This window comes from Cervus canadensis, chromosome 5, assembly GCF_019320065.1.
Source record: "Cervus canadensis isolate Bull #8, Minnesota chromosome 5, ASM1932006v1, whole genome shotgun sequence".
Classification (NCBI taxonomy): Eukaryota; Metazoa; Chordata; class Mammalia; order Artiodactyla; family Cervidae; genus Cervus; species Cervus canadensis.
The window spans coordinates 91,368,924-91,379,722 of NC_057390.1; the positions used below are offsets into that span (position 1 = coordinate 91,368,924).

The 10,799-nt window shown below is 47.3% G+C and overlaps 1 non-coding gene across 1 annotated transcript; it reads right to left on the reverse strand.

Moving 5' to 3' along the window:
- Window positions 1-784: 784 nt before the first annotated feature.
- LOC122442750 lies at window positions 785-893 on the reverse strand. Its single transcript, XR_006269744.1, has one exon. It is a non-coding gene; the product is annotated as a U6 spliceosomal RNA (small nuclear RNA).
- Window positions 894-10,799: the final 9,906 nt, after the last annotated feature.

Genomic DNA, 10,799 nt, shown 5'->3' on the forward strand with positions numbered 1-10,799 from the left:
CAGGCCTCACCCTCACGTGCAGGGACCTAGTGCTTCTGAAGAGAGACTCAGAGCCCAGTGCCTGGGCTCACATGCCAGCTCCACCGCGTCCCAGGGGCATGACCTTGGGCAAGTTAGCTTTCTTGGCCTGTTTCCCCATCCATCAAGTGGGATAATAATAGTACCTACCTCACAGGGTTGTGGTAAGGATTAAGTAAGTTAATATTTGTAAAGAACATAGAACACTGCCCAGCACAGAGTAAGTCCTATGTTATTATTTTTTTAACTTTTTATTTTATGTTGGAGTATAGTTGATTAACGATGTTGTGATAGTTTCACGCACACAGCAAAGTGGTTCAGTTATATATATACATATATATACATATATCTTTCCTTTTTCAAATCCTTTCCCCATTTAGGTTATTGCATAATACCGAGCAGAGTTCCCTGTGCTATACAGTAGGTCCTTGTTACCCATTAAGGTTTATTTATTTAAACTGCCACATGACTATTTATTATTTTATTTTTTAAAGACATTTTAATTTTATTTATTTCTTGACTGATCTGTGTGGCATGTGGGATCTTAGTTCCCAAACCAGGATCAAACCTGTGCCCTCATAGTGGAAGCTTGGAGTCTTAACCATTAAACTACCAGGGAAGTTCCAAGATTTATTTTTTTATTGAATATAGTGGGTTTACAATGTTGTGTTAGTTTCTGATGTACAGTAAAGTGATTCAGTTATACAATATATACTATACATATATATTCTTTTTCATATTCTTTTATCATGGTTTATGACAGGATAAAAACATGGAATGCTTCTCGAATTTTTGTGTCATCTTTGTTCAGGGACCATGCTAATCTTCCTCATATTGTTCCGGTTTTAGGATCTATGCTGCTAAAGTGGGTACACATATATCAAATTTTTTAATGTGCGGCATCTACCCAGCAGTCCTACTTTGTGGAATCTGTCTGATGGACCACTTCATAAAATTCATAATGATAAATATTTAAGAATGTTCCTTGCAGCGTTATTTGTAAGGACAAAAAACTGGAAACAACACAGATGTTAATCAAAGGGGGAGTGGTTAAATAAGTTCTGGATATCCACAAGTGGAACACTGCGCAGGAGTGAAAGAGTGAAAAGAGCTGTGTGTGTGACGTTGAATTATCTGGAATCACGAACATTTGACCATTGTTGATATACAAAGTTGTCATGGCAGTTTTAGAGGATTCAATCTAGTACTACACACCTGTGTTAGCTTGCATTGCGCTGTCGTGACAAACAGACCCAAACATGTAATGGGTAAACACAACAGAGGTTTCTTTGTTGCTTAACAGTCCCAGGTTGAAGGGGGATGAGATAAATGATGGGGGGGTTCTCTTCCATGAGGCGATTCAGGGAACCACATTGAGAAAAAGTATGACATCTTCAACAGGTGTTTTTCCAAGGCTGCATGTTGATTCTGGCCAGACAGGAGAAGGAGCACACAGGTGCATGGGGGACAACCCGTGGCCCCAGCCAGGACGGGGTGCCCCTTACTTTGGCCCGTATTTCATTGCAGACGGCTTAGTCATACAGTCACACCTAACCATGAGGACCCTGGGAGATGCGCTCTAGCTGTGTGTATGGGAAGCAGGAAAGATGGGCACTGGTGGGTGGGCGGGCTGTCTCTGCCTGGTCTTCTCTAAGCCTCAGTTGCCCTGTCTTTACTATGGGGGCAGTGGTGTAGCTGCTGCATCGTAAATGGCAGAACACGTGTGCCTTCAGCACAGTCCCTGACCCACAGTGTTGTTGTTTAGTTGCGAAGTCGTATCTGACTCTCTGCGACCCCATGGAGTGTAGCATGCCAGGTTCTTCTGTCCCTGGGATTTCCCAGGCAAGAATACTAGAGCGAGTTGCCATTTCCTTCTCCAGGGAATCTTCCCGACCCAGGGAATAAAACCACGTCTCCTGCTTGGTAGGCAGATTCTTTACCACTGAGCCACCTGGGAAGCCTGACCCATAGTGACCGCCCCATAAATATTAGGACCACAGGCTACCTCCCAGAGGTCCCTACTGGAATCAAGTACCAATTGCCTGCGAATGTACCTAGCCTGGCTACGACAGAAAGTATTTCCCACATGCTCTCATCAGGCTTCCCAGGTGGCACTAGTGGTAAAGAACCACTTCCCAATGCAGGAGACATAAAAATGCAGGTTCAGTCCCTGGGTTGGTTGGGAAGATGGCATGGCAATCCACTGCAGTGTTCTTGCCTGGAGAATCCCACGGACGGAGGAGCTACAGTCCACGGGGTTGAACAGAGTTGGACACGACATAGAGAATAAACAACAACAACATACTCTTGTTACAATGGGTTATTGACCTTCCTCCCTGCCTGAGCCCAGGCAGACCTTCATCACAGGTGGTGGAGGTGATACGACATGACTCCTAAGACTGGTCCTAACAGGCAACGTGGTTTCTGCCTTTCATTCTCTCTCTCTCTCGCTGCCCTCCACCCCTTTCTCTCACTCACATGGGGGTTGCTCTTAGAACCTAGCCACCATGTTTTAGGAACCCAGGCCACCTGGAGAGGCTACTTGTGGGCGTCTCAGCTCACAACCCAGCTAGATCCCCCAGGGAGAGCCAGCATCAATTATCAGATATGTGAGCAGCAACATTCAGATGACAACTCCAGCCCCAGCCTTGAAGTTTTCCATTCGAGGCCTCAGACCCTGGTGGAGTAGTGGCAATTCTTCTCTACTGTCTGCATTCCCGACTCACAGGAATCAATAGTCAAGTAATGATGATTGTCTGAAGCGATTAGATTTTGGAGTAACTTGTTAGGCAGCAATAGATAATAGATAGGGTCATGCAGTTTTTAGTCTTCTCTTTCCTTCTTATTTCCCACTCATTTCTCCTGGGATCACCTCCCACATCTCCCACCTGCCCTCCATTCTTGTCCCAGGATCTGCGTCTGGGGGACCCAGCAGAGCAACACATTATGTGGAAAAGCTACATGTAGAAAAATGACAAACAGAAAAATTATTGGGTTCTCCCTTTTCAGGAATGGCTTTGAGAATCAGAAACTTTACTTTGTAGTCAATACATGTCTGAATTACTTATATATTAAGCAATACTTCATTATAATTTTTAAAACCTAAAAAAAATTCCATTTTCCTAACTTTGAGTCAGGTCTTATCAGAGTCAGCACTGACCGTGTGAATTGATCTCTGAGAAGGTGAGATTCAGACTTTTCCTATTTGTGGGCAGTAGAGTTGGGATGTGGTGACTTTTTCCTTTTTTCTTAATGCTTTAAATAAACTTTAAAAATTGTGGTAAATTATATATGAAATTTACTATTTAACCATTTTAAAGGACACAGTGAAGTGGCATTAAGGGTGTGCACATTGTTATGTAACCATCACCACCATCCATCTCCAGAATCTTTCATCATCCCAAGCTGAAATGCTGTATCCATTAAGCACCAGCCCCTGCCCCCGAGTGGTCACCTTTCTCCTTTCTGTTTCCATGAACTTGAATCCTCTAGGTACCTCATATAACTGGAATCATACGATATTTGTCTTTTTGTGTCTGGCTTGTTTCACTTAGTGTGGTGGTTTCTTAAGTGGTCCCGGGATAACTTGCATGGTCACCTCCATGCATGGCCACACTCCCTGACATGAGACCTGTAGCCACCCAGCCGGCACAGGTGGGGCTGGTGGGCATGGCTGGCAATGTAGCAGGCACACGTGACTGGTCCAGACACTTTGTTACGGACGAGCTCACGGTGCCTCCCCTTCCCCAGTTCCGAGCAGAATTGCTGGGCGAGGGTTAATCAACATTCAGTCATGTTTCCAAGTTTAAATGGAGCATTTGTTTAATTATGTGTAAGTAGCAATACATTGTGGCCATTATCTAAATCACTATTTTATTTCCTGGATGTGGTTTCATAATGCAGGGTTTCTGCTCCAGCCTAGCATCATTAACAGAGAAGAGTTAATGAATATAAAAGCGTAAAGGCTAATTACACTTTAATTTACAATCATGGTCTCATTTTGGGACCACATGAAATCTGTTTTGAAAACAATTAAAAAAAAAAAAACCCGCTCTTGCCCTGGTAAGTGGAGGGACCCCGGCCAGGAGCCCAGCTCTGCCTGCCACGTCGTGGCTGAGCGGCACTGGCTGGCACTGGTCCCCTCCCTGGCGCCATTACTAGGAGGCTGGTGAGGCCAAGTTCAGCGCCCTGTGACTCTTTTGTTCCCAGCAATTTTCCTCTTGCTTTCAGGGTCTGTGGGGAAGAGTTGGGGGAGCCACATCTGGCACACCAGTGGTCTGACCATGCTCTTTTGACTTCGCATCACATTGAACCATGCCATTTGTAGTTACTTAGTGGTTTTAAAAATGGTGGCGATGGAAATTCACGTGTGTGTGTGTGTGTGTGTGTGTGTGTGTGTGTGTGTGTTGGGGGGGTAGTGGCGGAGGATGCTGACATTTACTAAGTTCCTGTGTGTGCCAGACACTATTTTGGGTACTTTTACATATATTATTTATTTCTTGAAATTGCTTATCAACGGCAATTAGTCTCCCTGAAATTTGAATTAGTCCTTCTGAAATGTTTAATGGAACTCTGGAATCCTTGTTAATTTTCTTAGCATAATAATAGCATTGTAGTTACATAGAAGAATGTCCTTATTCTTAGGAGATGAAAAGAAATTTGTGGGTGAAAGGTCATGACATCACTTCCAAATGGCCTAGGAAGGTAATTTACGTATATTATATATACATTCTTTTTTTCTCTCAGGTGGTGCTAGTGGTAAAGAACCTGCTTGCCATGCCAGTGAAGGAGACATAAAAGACATGGGTTTGATCCTTGGGTCAGGAAGATGCCCAGCTGGAGGAAATGGCAACCCACTCCAGTCTTGCCTGGAGAATCCTATGGACAGAGGAGCCTAGAGGGCTACAGTCCGTGGGGTCGCAAAGAGTTGTACACAACTGAAGCAATTTAGCACATATATGTATATTTATATATAAATTCTATATATTTTAATATGTATAATTTATAATATATGAGATATATATATATATATATGATATATATATATGTGTGTACATACATAGAGAGAGAGAGTGAGAATGAGGGAGACAGAGACCCAGAGAGAGAAACAGAGATAAATGGGCAAAGTATGAATTGTTGTCGAATCTTGCTGGAGGGCATGCAAGAGTTCAGTGTGCAGTCCTTTCAACTTTCCTGCTTTGAAAGCTCATAATAAAAATGGGAAAGAAAAAACATCCTCCCAACTGGCTGCCCTGAACCGCTTTACCTTCTTTTCTTGTTAAATAAACTCTTTTTCTCCCAAATGAGGTAAAAAGTCCATTTAATTAAGTCCAGCATCTGTCTGATTTTGCATTGTGGATTACTGGAGTCTGGAATAATAATTAATCAGATAATCAAATAATAATTGATTAAACAAATATGCAAGAAAGCCATATAAAACCTCAGAGGGGATGGCCTGCAGTGGGGCCTGGTTGTCATTTGCTTCTGAAACCCTCAAGGACAATCATTTAAAGACGTCCCACCAGCTGCTGCGCATTTATGCGAAGGGGGCAGTAAAGAGCCCTCTCAGTATTAGCCGAGTCACCCGTAGGAATTCATCCGCTGGAAATATGGGGGTTGGGCTGCAGCATTATTTGTGTTAAACATAACAGTGAAGTGAAAGTCACTCAGTCACGTCCGACTTTTTGCGACCCCATGGACTATATGGAATTCTCCAGGCCGGAATACTGGAGCGGGTAGCCTTTCCCTTCTCCAGGGGATCTTCCCAAGCCAGGGATCGAACCCAGGTCTCCCGCATTGCAGGCGGATCCTTTACCAGCTGAGCCACAAGAGAAGCCCTAAACATAACAGTGGGGATGCCGAAATAGAAGAATCCGAAAATAAAACAACACAGTGCATTTTAAGACTTTCTATAATTCCTACACAGTTTGGTAGGAGGGTCTGCGCGCCCCACCTGTGACTCCACCCTCTTGGCCATAGCTGATTGGGTCAGGCAGACACAGTACTCAAGCGGGGCCAATCAGAATGGCTGCCCCAGGAGTCTGGAAAAGAGACTAAGGAATCCCAGTGCAGTCTGAATCTGGGAAACGTTTCCGGCCATCCTCTGCCCGGTGGACTAAGGAACCCGCGTGCCACGAGTACCGAGTAGCCCTCGCGGAGAGAAGCAGAAGACAGCGGGGGTGCTCTGGGGAGGCCGGACAATCCTGCCAGGCCTCATCGCGGTCCTGCCCTTGGCTTTTAGGAGATTCCACTGTAATGTTCTGTTAAATTCCCTTTTTGTTCTGTTGAATCTAGCTTGAATGGATTTCTGTTGCAACCAAAATAGTCCTAAGATAGTGAACATGTCTTGTTTTAATAATATGAAGGAAAATTATAGAAATCACAGTCATTTACTGTGCGGCCCCGGCCTGCGCAAATGTTTCAGATCCATTCCTGGTTATTCCCACTCTGCCTGGTGTTGCAGAGCCCTGCCCTGCAACTGAGCTTCCCAGGCCTCTCAAATGGCCAGTGGGAGGCCCTGGAGGAGACAGGAGGGCAGGAGAAGGGAGAAGCCAGGCTATTTCTCTCCCTGTAGTCCTACCCTGAGCAGCCTCTGATAGGGGCCATGCTCTCTCTGCAGTTCCACCCTGATGGCCCCTGTGAACCCCATCTCCTCCTTTTGTGCTGCCCACACAGTGGGGAGGCGGCTGTCTGCTTCAATGATATCTGGGTCTCTGTTCCATTCCTATTGGCTTCTCAGCATTTTGGTTACCTGTGCAGTTAATTGCCTGTATCAAATTCCACCTGTTGAAGTACTGTTTATGTGGTTGAATGCTGACGGAAACACATGATCTCATTTTACTTTCGAAATGCCCCTCTGAGGGAGATATTAGGACCCTCACTTTGCAAATGGGAAGCTGATGCTCAGAGAAGCTAAGTAATGCACCCCAAAGTCACACAGCTCTTTGAGCTCTTACTATTGGGCTGTTGTCTTTAGTCACCTTGTTAGTTAGAATGGTCTTCCCTTGTGGCTCAGTTGTTAAAGAATCTGCCTGCAATGCGGGAGACCTGGGTTCGATCCCTGGGTTGGGAAGATCCCCTGGAGAAGGAAAAGGCTATCCACGCCAGTATTCTGGCCTGGAGAATCTCATGGACTCTGTAGTCCATGGGGGTCACAAAGAGTCGGACACGACTGAGTGACTTTCATTTTGACTTTCTTAGTTAGAATGAGGGCTTCCCAGCTGTCGCTAGTGGTAAAGAACTTGCCTGTTAGTGCAGGAGACACAAGAGATGTGGGCTCAATCCCTAGGTTGGGAAGATCCCCTGCAGGAGGAAATGGCAATCCATTCCAGTATTCTTGCCTAGAAAACCCCATGGACAGAGGAGCCTGGTGGGCTACAGTCTGTAGGGTCGCAAAGAGTCGGACACTACTGAAGCGACTTAGCGTGCATGTATAGTTATAAAGAAAAGTTATTAAAGACAAGCAACAAGAAACAAATCCTGGGCAAGTGCAGGACTGATACAGAGGGTCTGGATTGGCCCTGCAGGCCTGGAAAACTCCCTCAGGCAAATTCATCCCCTCTCAGCCCCTGGACAGCACAGGGACTGGTCCTGGAATCTCAGGCCACAACTGAGTAGCTCAGAGCCCCTGGGCATGAGCCTTTCTGAGCCCAGGTCTCTCCTCCATTATGAGAGAGAAGTCAAGTTTAAAGGTCAGATCCCCCAAGAGGCAGCACAAACACGCCTCAGACAACAATGGTGGTTACTGCACGGTGGTCAAAGTGCTGCCCGTAGCCTGAAGTGAAGTCACCCCATAAGCCTATTCAGGTCTCGTGCCTGCATCGCCTCCTCCTCTGGGGCCTCAGCCAGCTGTGCGGATGCAGAGGAGGGATGTGGATGCTGTGTTTCAGTTACTGATCCACCCTTGTCTAGGACCAGTACCACCTGTTCTCATTGACTTAGGATTGTTCTTGTTTCAAAAACTATGCCCATTTTTCATATCCATGAACTATTTGGGCTTGAAGGACTGGTTCTATTTTTTTCCTGACACATATGAAGTGAAATGTATAACTATTAGAGGAAAAATGCTTCTGGGAGCCCATGGGCATTGATGATAGGGGCCAGGAAAACTGTGCCCCTGCTGTTAGCCGAGTGACCCCAGACATGTGACTTCTCCTCTCTGGCCTCAGTTTTCTTACCTATAATCTTGGTCCCTATCTCAGGGGGTATTGTCAGGGTTCCTTCAACTAATTCAAAGGTCCAGAGGACAGGTACCACCTACAATTATTGTTGTGTTACTGTTTTGTTATTATTGCCAGCAATCTGTGGCCTGAGTGGGCCCCTTGTGGCCTATGGAAGTATAAGGCCAGATTCCAGGGCTTCTCAGGTGCCCCAGGCCAGGCACTGGGGTGAGGGGTGGGCACCCTAACTTCTGTAGAGCTGTGGAGACAAGTAATCTGCAGCCCTTAATTATTTTTTAAATTCTGTAACCAGGGATGGAACCTGGGCGCCCTGCAGTGGAAGCATGGAGTCCTGACCACAGGACCACCAGGGCATTCTTTTCTGAATTAATTAATTAATTTGCAGCCCTTATGAGTGGCCTCTAATCTGGGATGGTTGGGAGGCTCCTATCCCCTGGTGAGCTTGTAGCTCTGGCACCTGGCATCTCCTCCTCTCAGGTCGGATCCCTTTTGTGCATTCAACTCAGATTCCCAACTCAGAGTCATCTGGGGAATTAGCTTGAGTCTCCATTTTGGCATCAGAGGGAACTGGGTGCAAATCCTGTCCTGCTGGGGAAGCTCTGTGACTCTGAGCACATGGCTTAACCTCTCAGAGGCTTTGTCTCTTCAGGTGTGAGACGGTAGTGCTGGTGATACCCACCTCGAGGGCTCAGTCATGCAAGTCCTTACTGTTGACTGGGCCAAGGTGGGTGTTGGTGGAGTGATGGGGATGTGACCTGGTGCAGAAGGACCTGGTCAGCGAGTGTTGCTACAGTAACAGTAAGAATGGCCACGTTTATTGAGCCCTCACTATGGGCAAGGTGTACTGCTAAGTGCTGGATGTGGGTCCACCTGGGGCTCACTCAGCCTCTTCTTCCCTGCTGCCAGTCTGAGAGCTGATGGGGACCATGATGGCTGCATTGGATGGAACTCTACCTTCTCCCTGGCCTTTGCCTGCCCAAAGAGAGAGTCCACGGGCATCCCAGAAGACCAGCCGGGCCTGAACCAGGAGGCCTTCTGGAGTTTCATGGGCACCTGAAGAGTTGAAGCTGGAGGGCTGGCTGAACTTCCATCCACTCCTACTTTGCAGATAGAAACACTAAGGCTCAGAGCAGAGAAGGGCTTGTCTGAGGTCCCCACAGTGGGTTAGGAGCCCAGACTTCTTGTTTCCCCACAGAGGCTATGGTGACATTTCCCTTATGGTGGGGAAACAGCCAAGGGATGCGGTGATGGGACAAGGACATAAAGATAGCCGTGCCACCCACCCCGTGGTTCTGGAAGTTGTTTCCAGGCAGTTTTCCAGGGGAATTCCTGACTTGGAGCCAGGATGTCTGACTCCTTAGAGGCCAGTTCTCTGGTGGGACTATAAAGGGAGCCAGTGCTGGGACCTGGGCTGAGGGTCTGGGGGCAGAAATGAAGACTCCACCTGCAGGTGCTTGGACCCAAAGTGACCCTCCTCCCCCTGCCTGCTCAGCCCCCCTATCTCTAGCTCCCCTACTCATTCCATTCACTTCATCCTTCTGAGATTTATTCCCGAGTCTCGAAGCCTGGAAATAATTTGCTGACAAAGCCCCGTCCTCGGCAGGTGCTTTAATTGGTTTTGTGGGAGCAGGTCCGGGAGCATCTATTTAGAAGGAAATAGAAATTATGGCGGTGCTGCCTGTCCTTTCTCTGTAATGGGGACTGTGGAGTGTGTCTCTCTGTGTGTATGTGTGTGTGTTTTGTGGGGGATTGGGGAGGGCAGCTCAAGGAAAGCAGACACCCGGTCACAGAGGTTGTAGGTTCCTGGGCAGGGGTGTCTGGGACCACGGGGAGTAAGGGGTAGGGGCTGCAGGCCGCCTGCCTCCTTGGCCCTGGACCAGCCTTGGAATCAGGGCAGGGCAACTTCTCAGCCTCGTAGAGCTGAGGGAGGGAGAAGGCGGTGGGCTAGAGGGATCCCAGGTGCCAGGACACGGCTGGGCTTAGCAATCAGGAGCCTCGTGTCTGTCTTTTTCCAAGGACACCCTAGCACCTGTGGGTGGGCATCCTCTAAAACACAAATCACAGTTGTAACTCCTTGACTCAAAGCCCTTCCGTGTCTCCCCACTGCCTTCAGAACAGAGCCAAGTCCTTAGCTTGACATTCCAGGTCCCTCACAGTCTGTCTGTCCTCTGTCTGTCCTCAGAAGACAGATGACCTCCTCAGCCATGTCTTTCTTTTCTCCAATACCCAACTGCTCCCTACAGTAGTCTTTAGTCACCTGTCTTCCTGTGTGCCCTGCCCCTTGATCACCCGGCAACTGCCTCGTGACTGAGAAGATCATCCCTACTTTCATTTTATAGCCTAGGAAATGGAGGCTCAGAAAGGTTAAGTCACCTGCCAGAAGTCACACAGCAGGGCTGGGACTCCAACCCAGGACTATCTAGTACCCAGTCCCATACTCTTAACTACCAAGGTACAGATGGGAACTAGCCAAACTCCTACAGGCCTCTGAGCTCCACATCTTGCCCTGAAATATCCCTGCCTGCATTTTTCCATTGGCAAACTCTTATGCATCCTTTTAAAGCCCACTTGACGTCACTTTTTTGGGAATCCTTTCCTGAC